Here is a 10,594-nt window from a genome sequence, read left to right as displayed (position 1 = left end):
CCTCCTTGCTTCCCACAAGTGCTAAATAATGGACCTTGTTTACTGGCATTTACAAATTATTTTGTCTTTGTGACTGATGCAATGACATGCCCCCTACACTCTCATTTAATTCATAACACCGTTTGGATTTTTTTAATCCTATATTTCTAATGCAGTTATTAAATAACTATATTTCTTGCCCCCCAGACAGATCAGTTCTTATTTTATACTGAGAATTTCAGGGTCAGATTATTTTTAAAAAGAATCTAGGCCATATACATTATGTAAGGTTTCCATAGTAACAGTTTCTCTGAGGGGAAAACCGACTGTCCGTAGTTTCCACAGAAACCACTCCCCGCTGAGACAGGTGCCTCCAAGGGAAGTGAAGGGAATATAAATGAGAGAGAGAAAAAGACACGCACAGATGTCATATGACCTCTGCGGCATCCCTGCACTGTTGCAAATTCAACTGAACACTTCTTTGTTTATTTTTAGTTTGTTGTTCTTGATTGCATGAGTGGCACCTTCTCTGGTCTTGTAAAATCTGGCCACCCTTCCCTCACATGGAACTGGTTTTGCAGCTGGAGGTACGGCGATGCTCCACCTTGGCAGTGAACTGACCACATCAGATACTAAAGTCCAGTGCTCTAGGAACCACTGTGCGTGGGAGAATTTAAATGGTAAAAGAGAATTTTACCCCTTTTTTATTAATTTTTTTTTTTTTCCTGAAAGAAGTCAGCAAAGACAAACAGGTATGGAAATATTTCCTTCCAGAGAGGAACCGGAGAGGAGGGAAGCTCAATTAATTTGCCAGTCAATGGTTTTGTTCTTTTGGGGTAGAAGGCATACTCTGCTAGGAAAAATGTATTCTGAAAGATTGGGATGTAGGAAAAAGAAATTAACACAAATCCTAGGATTTGTTAACTGAGGAAAAAAAGGAGAAATTTCTTTAATGTACTTTAATGTCACTGAGGCAAGTATGGATTGACATTTCTGAAATCCTTTTGCGCTTTTTTTTCACAAATAGTGTTGATTTGTTTTATTTTTTTTTAAAGGGCAATAAAACCGTGACATTCATTCAAGGCTTAGTGCAGCCATAACTACAGATTAACGCACTGGCTACTTCATCTTCATCCTGTCATCTCTCTGCTGCTTTATGGGGAAAGCAGGCTGACATGGTTATTAAATCTGGCAGCTGTGTTGTATGCACATGGGAAGCAAGTAGAGCACAGCATATAGAAAATGAGTAGCTTTCAGATAACAACCTTCGTTTCACTGCTGCAAGACTTGAAAGGCAGCCTAAAAAGCTCTTTCTCTTCTTTGTAATCACCAGTCGCTGGATCAGTGCGCAAATATCACAAATAGAGTTGCAAATGTAAGTATTCCTGGCCTGTGTGGTGCTTTCAGATTGCTAATTAAGGTTTCTACCTCAGTCTTCTGCTTGAAAAAGCAGAGAGATGAAAGCTGAAAACATCCTGACAGGGAAATCTTCTCTGCAGTATTGTTCTGGCTTTCAGTGGAAGAGCTGCCGAGGGAAACGGATGCATGAAAGCTTTCCAGAGCAAGTAGTTTGTGGTTGTGTTTGTTGATTTTGGGGATATCTGCTTGCCATTTTGTCTGTGAGGGGAGAAGTCAAGCAAATGCAGGAGTTACTTATAGAGAGATGTTTTTCTGCTTAGATTAGATAGTATTAGATATACAGCAAGAAAGATACTTCAGCTGTAATAGACAGCTTGTGAACACATAGGGGAGAAATCTCCCCTGGTATTTTTCACTGTGAGTCTTTTCTTTAAAAATCCATAAATGCAGACCTGGACTTCTGATTAGGAAACTCGACAGTACCTTATTATAAGAAACGCAAACAAATAGCCATCATAAGGGGCACCAGTAAGTCTGCAGCTGACCTGATAAGAACAATGAACATAGCACGGTGAGCAATGCATGTTTTTCACCAATCTCACTCTGTCTATACATGAAGATGATCTTTATCTGCTGTGTGGCATGACGACAGGATAGTAAGGTGGTTGGGAAGCAGTGGAGTTGAAGGTTTCTTGGTGATACTGTAAGGAAGAGAATTGGTATTTTTCAGTGGTTTTTGGTCTCGTAGCACTGAAGAAACAGCATCTTGGTTTTTATTCTCCTTTCTAATTCAAAGATTCTGTAGTGTAATTGTTCTTTCAAGTTTATGGCTAGTGAATTCTTACTGTGCTGTGAATGAATTCTGCTTATTGAAAACAGCTTGTGGTCAGTACCAAGTATAAATATCAGATAATTGCACAAGAAATGCAGGTTGCAGTCAGTTTGCTTCTGTTGCTGCGTCATGTTTCTTGCTTTATTTAAAGGTTTTGTTATTTCTTGGGGACCACTGCGGTACTGTAAACTTCTCGTGAGCCATGTGAAAATGTCATTTTCACAGTTAACAGGTGACTGCCATTAAGTGACTAGGGAGAGAGTAGAGTATGTGTGTTATGTTGTTCGCTGCAAGAGAGGGCCAAACATATTAATGGTATAACCCCTTGATAATGCTGCTGTAACACAGGTATGTTTGATCAATCTGTTGTTTATAAGCTTCTCTTGAAATACTTCAGGCTCATCTTACATATGTGTATAAATGCCTATCTTCATTTTGGAAAGTAAAAGGTAATTTTGAAGCTTCTCTTTCCTTCCTCTTGTCTCCTTTTTTCCTTATAGACAGTCAGAAATTCATAGCTTCTCTGAAACTTAGCACTGAAAATGGTCATTTTTGATGACAGCTGTGGAGCTAAGCTTCCCAAGCTTGAGTGGCAGTCAGCCAACTGCTGAGACAAGTGGTGACCTTTCAGGACAATGTCTCTCACAAAAATGTCAAAATATTAAAATGGCAGACATCAAATGCCATGTGTGTGGGGAAGAGTAGTCAGCTGGCAGTCTTTCAGCTGAAGACAGTTAATCCACTGCTTGCTTGGATTAAACATTGAAAGCCCCTGCCTAAGTCTCTAAAATATAGAGAAATTATTCATATGTATCCTGAATAATTTCAGAAGTTCTTCTGGGAAGATTTGGGACATGGATGGAACATTTCAGAGATGTTTTATTTAAAATCTGCTCAGACAGCTTCCTGACAGATATCCAGAAAGGCAGATTTTGGCCTTTAATCTTGCCCTTTGCATTGTATACCAGTTTTCCTCCCAAATCTCTTATCCAGAATGTAAATAGCTCCTGATGAAGCCTAAGCAAAGTTCATCAATGCGCAGCAGGATGCTGAAATTCTGATAGCATGTGCACTGACTTTTTAGGCATATGCTCACTGAATACTAAACAATCCCCTGCAGTTCTTGGTGCTGCAGCCCTGAGCTGAAACCTCATTTGCTATTACGTGCATCGATGCTTTGTAACTTTCTTTGAAGGCACTGAGGTGTGAGCATTCCCATGCTCGCTCAGATACCTTTACCCCCTGGTAACAGATCAGTGACACTGTGATAGGCTGCCGCATGAATATTTTTGGGAGGTGTGAAACTGCTTGATCCTTTACCTTAGCCTATAGAAAAGCCAGGCAGTTGATGAGGGAACAAACCTGTTCACCTTGTGATTGACCTCTCTTAGACAATAAGAAGCGGTACACCAGTGACTGCACTGGACCAGTCTTGTCCAGCCGGTTTGCAGCTGCCCACTGTTCAAGAGAATTCTCAGTATTCTCCATGCAAAGCACAGGGTGAGCTGCCAACACAGGCAACCCCTGCAAAGTATTCAATGTTCAGATTTAGTAGTGCCAAATCCATTGTAACTTACCAACATGCTGAAAAGGAATATAGTCCTTTCCAGTATTTCTTTCCCTTTTTCCTTCCCTTTGAAGATAGTTCTGTGTCATTCCAAGTTTGCTTTCTTACTACAAGCAAGCAACTTTTTGTAACTGTGTTTTAGTGTTCTTCACTGCTACTCATAGAAGAAGTGTGTCCCTCCCCATCTGTCCTTTAAAACTGGGAATCCTGTATTCCATGACCACCTTCTCTCTACTGTAGTCATAGGAAAGACTAAGTCTCCATGTTGGTCTTTTCTTTCTAGTTAGTGTTCTACGATCGCTCCTCCTTTCTCCTAATTCCCTACAAAGAATTTTGAGACAAATGAGATAGGTAAGGACAAATTCTCATAAACATCTTAGAGAAATTTATCCTTCCTTCCCTTCCTTTACCTTTCCTCCACCTTCAAATTTCTATCTGCTTTGACACAAACACTTCTGTGATTTGAGACTTATTAAGATGAAAAAATGTGTGTGGAAGAAAACCATTATGCTCATCTAGTTGAGGAATATAAAGGTAACTAGAGTACCAATTAATGTAACTTACCACAGCACAGATACCTAGGCTGAGTTTTGGATTTTGATCTTCAAACATCAAACCACATGTAGGCTCAATCTATTTAATCATCCCTGATAATGGCTGCTGTTTTCTGTGGGCTCTGCATGAAGAAAAAATCTGAGAAAAATAACTGCATGAGCAGTAATTTCTTTTAAATCAGATTATTCAGGACTTGATTATTTCCTAAGAAGTTGTGCAGTGTCAGATCGTTTCATTAAATATCAGTCATTATACCTGATATGAAATTCTGACTTGTCCCCATACTGCATACAAGCTGTACTACAAAAACCTCCTTAGCACACACTTAGCACCATTCTTGTTTGGCTCTTCATCTGAATTCAGAACACAGATGTCAGTAGTATGTTACATCTGAATTGGTTGTCAGGATAACAGAGTTTTCTTAGACATGGCCTTGAAAATGCATGTAATTAAAATTAGAAAATGACATACACTTGCTGTGACCTTATTTCAGAGCTGTCTTACTGATTCACTTGGAGTGTCTCCCTTAGGCTGTTAGTGTTTAGTTATTAAGTTAATGAAGTATATTAATTGAAAGTAACTCAACTGACCAAAACATGACTATAATTACAAAATAGTTGTGGGCCACCAATGAAGATTCCCCTTAAAATCATTAAGACATTATTGTCAATTACTAAGTTATTAAGGTTCATGATAAACTTAATTACTAAGGTAATAATATTAATGATTAAGTTTAATGAAGCATGTTTACCTTTAGTTATTTACAGATTCTAAATGTCAATGTTCATTATTGGCATGAAGTAGCAGCAGCACGACACATGGCCATCAGACAGTAACTGACTCGTCATGGACCATGTGCTGTGATTCAGGCAGGTGAACAGTGGGGATCACAACATGGGATGAGAGCCTTCATCTGTATTTTCTGCAAGACTGATTTTTCCCATCGCTGTGCTCCTTATCCAGCTTACAAGTAGATTTCAGGAGCAGTCCCACATCTGTTAAAATCACCTTTTCTGCTACCTTTTGTTTGAATAATATGGTGTAAGGTACACAGTAGTTTTTATACCCGTAAACTAGGACTGAATCTGCCATCTGAAATAAATCAAGACAACTCTCTAGTGTACAAAGCCACATTATAATGCACTATTCCATGCTGAAGGTATTTAATTTTTTCAGTTTGTACACTCTTCAGATCATTTCTCATGAGGCAAAGCTGTAGCATGTGAATACAAGCTATAACTTAACTGAGCAAGGTAACCTATATAACTGAGCCAAGCTTGTAATTATTCTTTCTGGAAATGTATATTGCATAAACCACTAGGATTTCTAATTGCCATTTTTATTTTGAAGTGATAAACCTAGTTGTATATGGAGGAATAAAAAACTCTAAAGGATCTCAGAGGGCCAAGTTGTAGTTGAAAAGATGCAGTACCTTGAAGTTCCAAGGATTTTTTAAATTTCCGTTTGAAACTATACTTTGCAATAATATCTCTTTTTACATTGACACTGCAACTTGTATCACTTTAGTGACATATTAAACACTAAATTTAAATATATATTCTGACAGCGTTGCTTGACCCTTCCAGAAAGCAGTTGAAAGGATCTATATGAATGGAAGCAAACAAACATGAAGGGCTGTTGTACTCATAAAATGTCTGTCTTTTTTTCATACAGGGAACAATGAGTAGAAGTCTGAAAGATTATTTGCAAGCATGCAATTAATCATAAATCCAGCTTGATCTGGATGGATAAAGCAGTGGTTTATCAATCTGGTTAGCTAGTACTTTGGAAGGATTTTGCAGAACTCATTAGTTCAGGAATATTAAGATGGGTGCCTCTTTTTTTATGAGACAATAATGTGATTCCCAAATGGATTAACTAGAAGGTTAAAAGCAAAGCAATTTATCCCCATGGTGGTATGGATTAGTGTTAAGAACATTCTGAAATCCTGTCCTATCATTCATTTATTTCAAAGCATTCTTAAAAGTAATGACCTAATTTTAAAGACAGTAGATTAGAAATAACCAAATCACTGCAGCTTGTTTGTCTTTTAGAAAGATAGGTAGTCTTAATTTAAAGGCTTCAATACTTTTAAGTCTCCTTTACCTGTCTAGAGGAGTAACTGAAAAAAGTTAAACACCTTTTCTCTTCTGTTCCCCCTCTCCTTCAGTTCAGTGGGAATTCACTGACACAAGGGGCATTTTTAAATAATGAGAGTGTTTGCAGACTAATATTGAGCTACTTCTGTTTGAATGCCTTGTAATGAACCAGTTTCCACTCTTCTGTGGAAATAGGTTCACTGAAATTGGTGTCTTCGGCTCTGTCTTAGCAGAAAAGTAGTTCCTGCTGGAACTACTAGTCTTGTCAGGGCTAGGTTTTTGAAAGAGGAGGTTGACATCAACTCCCTTGACATTCTGAGTGTTGCCCTCTGACATACCTGAATCTGTAGGTTGCTCTACCTGTGTTAGAGTATGTGTGGCCCTCAGGTTTTAAATTAGTCCTTAGATAATGCTGAGACATTAGGTAATTGCTATGTAAAAGTAAAGCAATGAGGCTGAAAATGGATTAAAGAATTAGATAACTAACAGCCAAATTATTTTAGCATGTTTGGAGTTCCCAGGACAATATACTTATTAACCTTTGGCCAAGACATAGCCATCCTACAAGTGAACATAACTCATACTGCATATTCTCATGGCAGATTTTTACTCCAAATGGGCTTCCAACCACCACTGTTTCTACCAAGTGGAATAGCCAAAGTACTCTTTTTCTCTATAAAATTAAGATTCTGTTCTTCAAAATGAGAAACAGAGAAATTATTCAGCTTTTCTTTTGTTTTTGAGAACATGTTGAGAGTTAACAGAGTGGTGCTTGTAGCATAGATACCATTGTATAGTGCTTATAATGAACACCATGCTATGACATCAAAGGTCTTCTAGAAATCAATAATTATTGATGAGAAAATAGGTCATTATTTTCACTGTAACTATTAGGAGACGTGATGGTTTGCTTTGGTTCTGACCTTGGTTGTTGATGCACTAAAATAATAATTGCAGCTAATTCCTTTTTTTCCATAAATATTCATTTCTTGGTCGGCATCACAGAATGTAGGTAAGGGAGGACCACCATGCAAAACACTTCTGTTTCTTGGGAAGTGTGAGTTTATCCTTTTGGGGCAACAAAAGGTTACATCATTGGCTTAAGGTAATGCTTTTAAAAAATTATTCTGTCCTTAAAATGTTTTCTGAAAGGTTTTGCTTGGCTTTATTCTTGAAGGGGTGAGAGCAAATAGACATAGAGAGGACTTCACCTGATTGCAAGTGCTATGGAGAGCAGAAAGAAGAACGTTCTTTGATGCTCCTTGGTGCTCAGCCAGCTAGCCCTTGGAGAAATCAGAGCTGATGTTATGAAACCCTGATTTGGGAAAAAATGGCTTAGATCCTGCAGGAGCAGCAAACCCACACTACTCTGGCCCTATCATGTGGAAAGCTTTTTCCTGTAAATATATTTCCCCTCTCTTTGTCACTGAGGAAAGTTAGTGTTGTCAGAGCAAGAAGTGGCTGAACATCAGTATGTCATCATCTGTGCTTCCACAGATGAACTGTTTAAATAAAAGTGTTTGTAAAGAGAGTGTAAGAGAGCTCTTCAGCTGATTGCTTTAATCAAGGATGGGACTAAAAGTAAGTGTAGGGCTGCCTATCACACTGGCAGTGCAATTCTCTAGGTCAGTGGATTGCTATCTCTTACAGGACTATTTGTCAATGGGTATGTGTACAAAGAAGTCCATAGTAGTTTGTTTATCTACTGATTCAGAACAGAAGCTCAAATAGCACAACTTTCATGAAGGAGGAATTGACAAAGAGTGCAGCTGGGCTGAGGATGGTACAAGAAACTCCATCCATCGTTTTCCAAAAGGCACAATGTATGGCTTAATTGTTGCTACTAACAATTGTTGGCCATTTTACTTGCTATAGCAAAAGTATGATCCCACGGAGAGCCAACCTGGAAAAATACGGTGTCAGAGGAGTCTCTTTTTCCCATTCACTTGGCTTCATTCACTGAACAGATTCCACTGGTTCTGTCTGGACCAAGACCTTCCACTATTGCTCCCCTGCAAAGCGCACTCCTTGACCACTATGAGGTCTTGAGCTGGCTAATATAGTTGTAATTAGGGAAGGAACAGCCCTGACAGTGAGGAAATAGTGTTAGTACAGTATGCAATAAAAAGAGCAATATTCCATATTGGGGAATTTTTGTAAGACAATATTTCTTCTGAGAGAGCTGCCCATGGGAATACTTCTCATACCAGGGAGTTTTCTTCAGTGCCTTGTGAACTTAAACTGTCCTCTTCCATTGAACTGGGTGTGATGTGCCTTGTTTAATATCGTTCTCTGCTGCAAGGTTTATATTTAAGGTATGCTACACAAACACTAGGAAAGGAGAGAAAGCAACATGCCTATATCACATAAAAAATTTGTCTCCCAAGTGAGTATGCATCAGGACACAGTGAGGTTAGTGTACATATTCACGAGATGTTAAAAAATTCATTTTCTGGAATAAAACCACTCCCTATTGTTTAATATTTAGGCTTCTACTGCAAAACAGGGGATTTTAGTGGTTCTGAAATAAAGACATGAATTTTTGTCATGCAAAGCAATCTGATTTTTCTTAGTCTTGCTCTCAGAAAAAAACTCAATGATTTTGGCTGAAGTTTTTAATGAGACAAACATCTAGCATGAAAGATTTCACCCTAGCCCCTAAATACTGTCAATCTATTAAATGCTGAAGCATGGTCACTTAATGGAGAAATATAAAATTACTATGCTTACAGATCATCCTACCAAAATGCACTAAAAATGCACAGTTGACAACAAACTGCTGCTTTGGGCAATTATCATGGCATTCAGTACCTCTGTGTGGCAAGGAGGTTCCTAAGTAAAGCTGTAACAAGATTTGTTAGAAAAAAAATCTGAATGGTAATTTATTCTGTTGAGGATCATATTAAATACCTCTGTGGGTTCTTCCCCTTCCAAAAAGTGATATTGGAACTTGCTGTAGAGTCTGAGATTACTGTGGATGAGGAAGGAAGTGAAAGGCAAAAAGACTGGACCATCTTCAGTTTCATTTTTTGAAATGCTACTGCGAAAACTTGATTTTTTCCCTCATTCCCAAGTTAAATAGGTTTTTCAATCTGCAGAATATTTTCCTCCCGAGTGCCTGTGTCCTGTTATTTTGTATTGTGGACATTAATGTTCCTGAATCCTCTGGAGTATCAAGGTATTTTAGGCATCATCATATCTAGGGATGCCAGTGGAATGGACTACAATATAAGCTTTCTTTCTGGCTGACTTGTGCTTTTTGCTGTCTTTAACCTGTCCTTAAAATGACCAAGAAATATGGCTTTAAAGTAACTGCATTAATCCAACTAATTGCTGAATTTTAGCAATTACATTGCAATTATCACGGCCGCCTTCTGTGCGGTCTCTTTCAGCTTGAACTTGAGTCAGAAAGCAACCAAGAGCAAACAACAATCCTTTAAATGTGCCACGTTGCTGACCTTGACGAGCATGCAGAAAAGCACAAGTGAATGCACACGAATTTTCAAGGCCTGCTGTTCAACCAAACACTGCAGTATTACCTCACACAGATTTTTTTCCTTGCATGCAAACAGAATCACAGTGTGTGAGCTATAATTTAATACATATTGTAGCCTGGGTCAACACAAAGGCCCTGGTAGAGCACTGTGATGCAGTAGGGCAGCTGTGACTGTTTTAACAGCATCAGAGGGTCCTCGCTCAAGGAATGAGGCAGAATGTTCATTACTTTTAAAGCAATAAGAAGAATGAAGGCTGGAAGAAAGGTTTTTTTTTTTAATATAAGTGTCTGTTAAATAGAACAAAAAGCAGACTGAGATGGAACTGATTTCATATTAATGTAAAAATGCCATAGTGATGCTGGATCCAGGTTATAGAGATTATAATTTTATTTCATGCTGCATACCTTCAGAAAACCCCTACTAATTTAGATAGCATTGGTATTGCTTTTGCATATATGTTTTTTAAAAATTTATTTATTTGCTTGAGATAGAATATACAGCATCTCCAAGCTTGTTTGCTGGCTAGGTAATATTTCAAAAGACTTTAAGTTCCTTCCCTTCAGTTAACATTTCCAAGAAACCTATCTAGACTTTTTTGTTTTCAAATGAAAATATATAATTTAGTTGATTTTAGACTCACACTGAATAAATAATTAAATGTCATGTTTAATTCTTAATTCATGCTACTTGTGTATTAATTACAAGT

The 10,594-nt window shown here is 38.0% G+C and overlaps 1 protein-coding gene across 8 annotated transcripts in view; it reads left to right on the top strand.

The window, feature by feature from the left end:
- The first annotated feature begins 294 nt into the window (after positions 1 to 294).
- Positions 295 to 10,594, top strand: part of TRIM2 (tripartite motif containing 2) — a 91,480-nt gene continuing 81,180 nt past the window's right edge. For 3 of the 8 annotated variants that reach the window (XM_032685494.1, XM_032685507.1, XM_032685493.1), the window contains exons 1-2: positions 360 to 659; positions 1,035 to 1,354. The gene's annotated coding sequence lies outside the window, so the exon portion shown is untranslated. Of the gene's footprint in view, positions 660 to 708; positions 732 to 1,034; positions 1,355 to 1,492; positions 1,910 to 10,594 lie in introns of those variants that run through there. The other 5 variants (XM_032685495.1, XM_032685492.1, XM_032685503.1 and 2 more) reach the window with 5 other exon arrangements.

The sequence above is a fragment of the Chiroxiphia lanceolata genome, chromosome 4 (assembly GCF_009829145.1).
Source record: "Chiroxiphia lanceolata isolate bChiLan1 chromosome 4, bChiLan1.pri, whole genome shotgun sequence".
NCBI lineage: Eukaryota > Metazoa > Chordata > Aves > Passeriformes > Pipridae > Chiroxiphia > Chiroxiphia lanceolata.
Note: the sequence above shows the minus strand (reverse complement) of the source record. Positions and strands in the feature narration are given on the sequence as shown.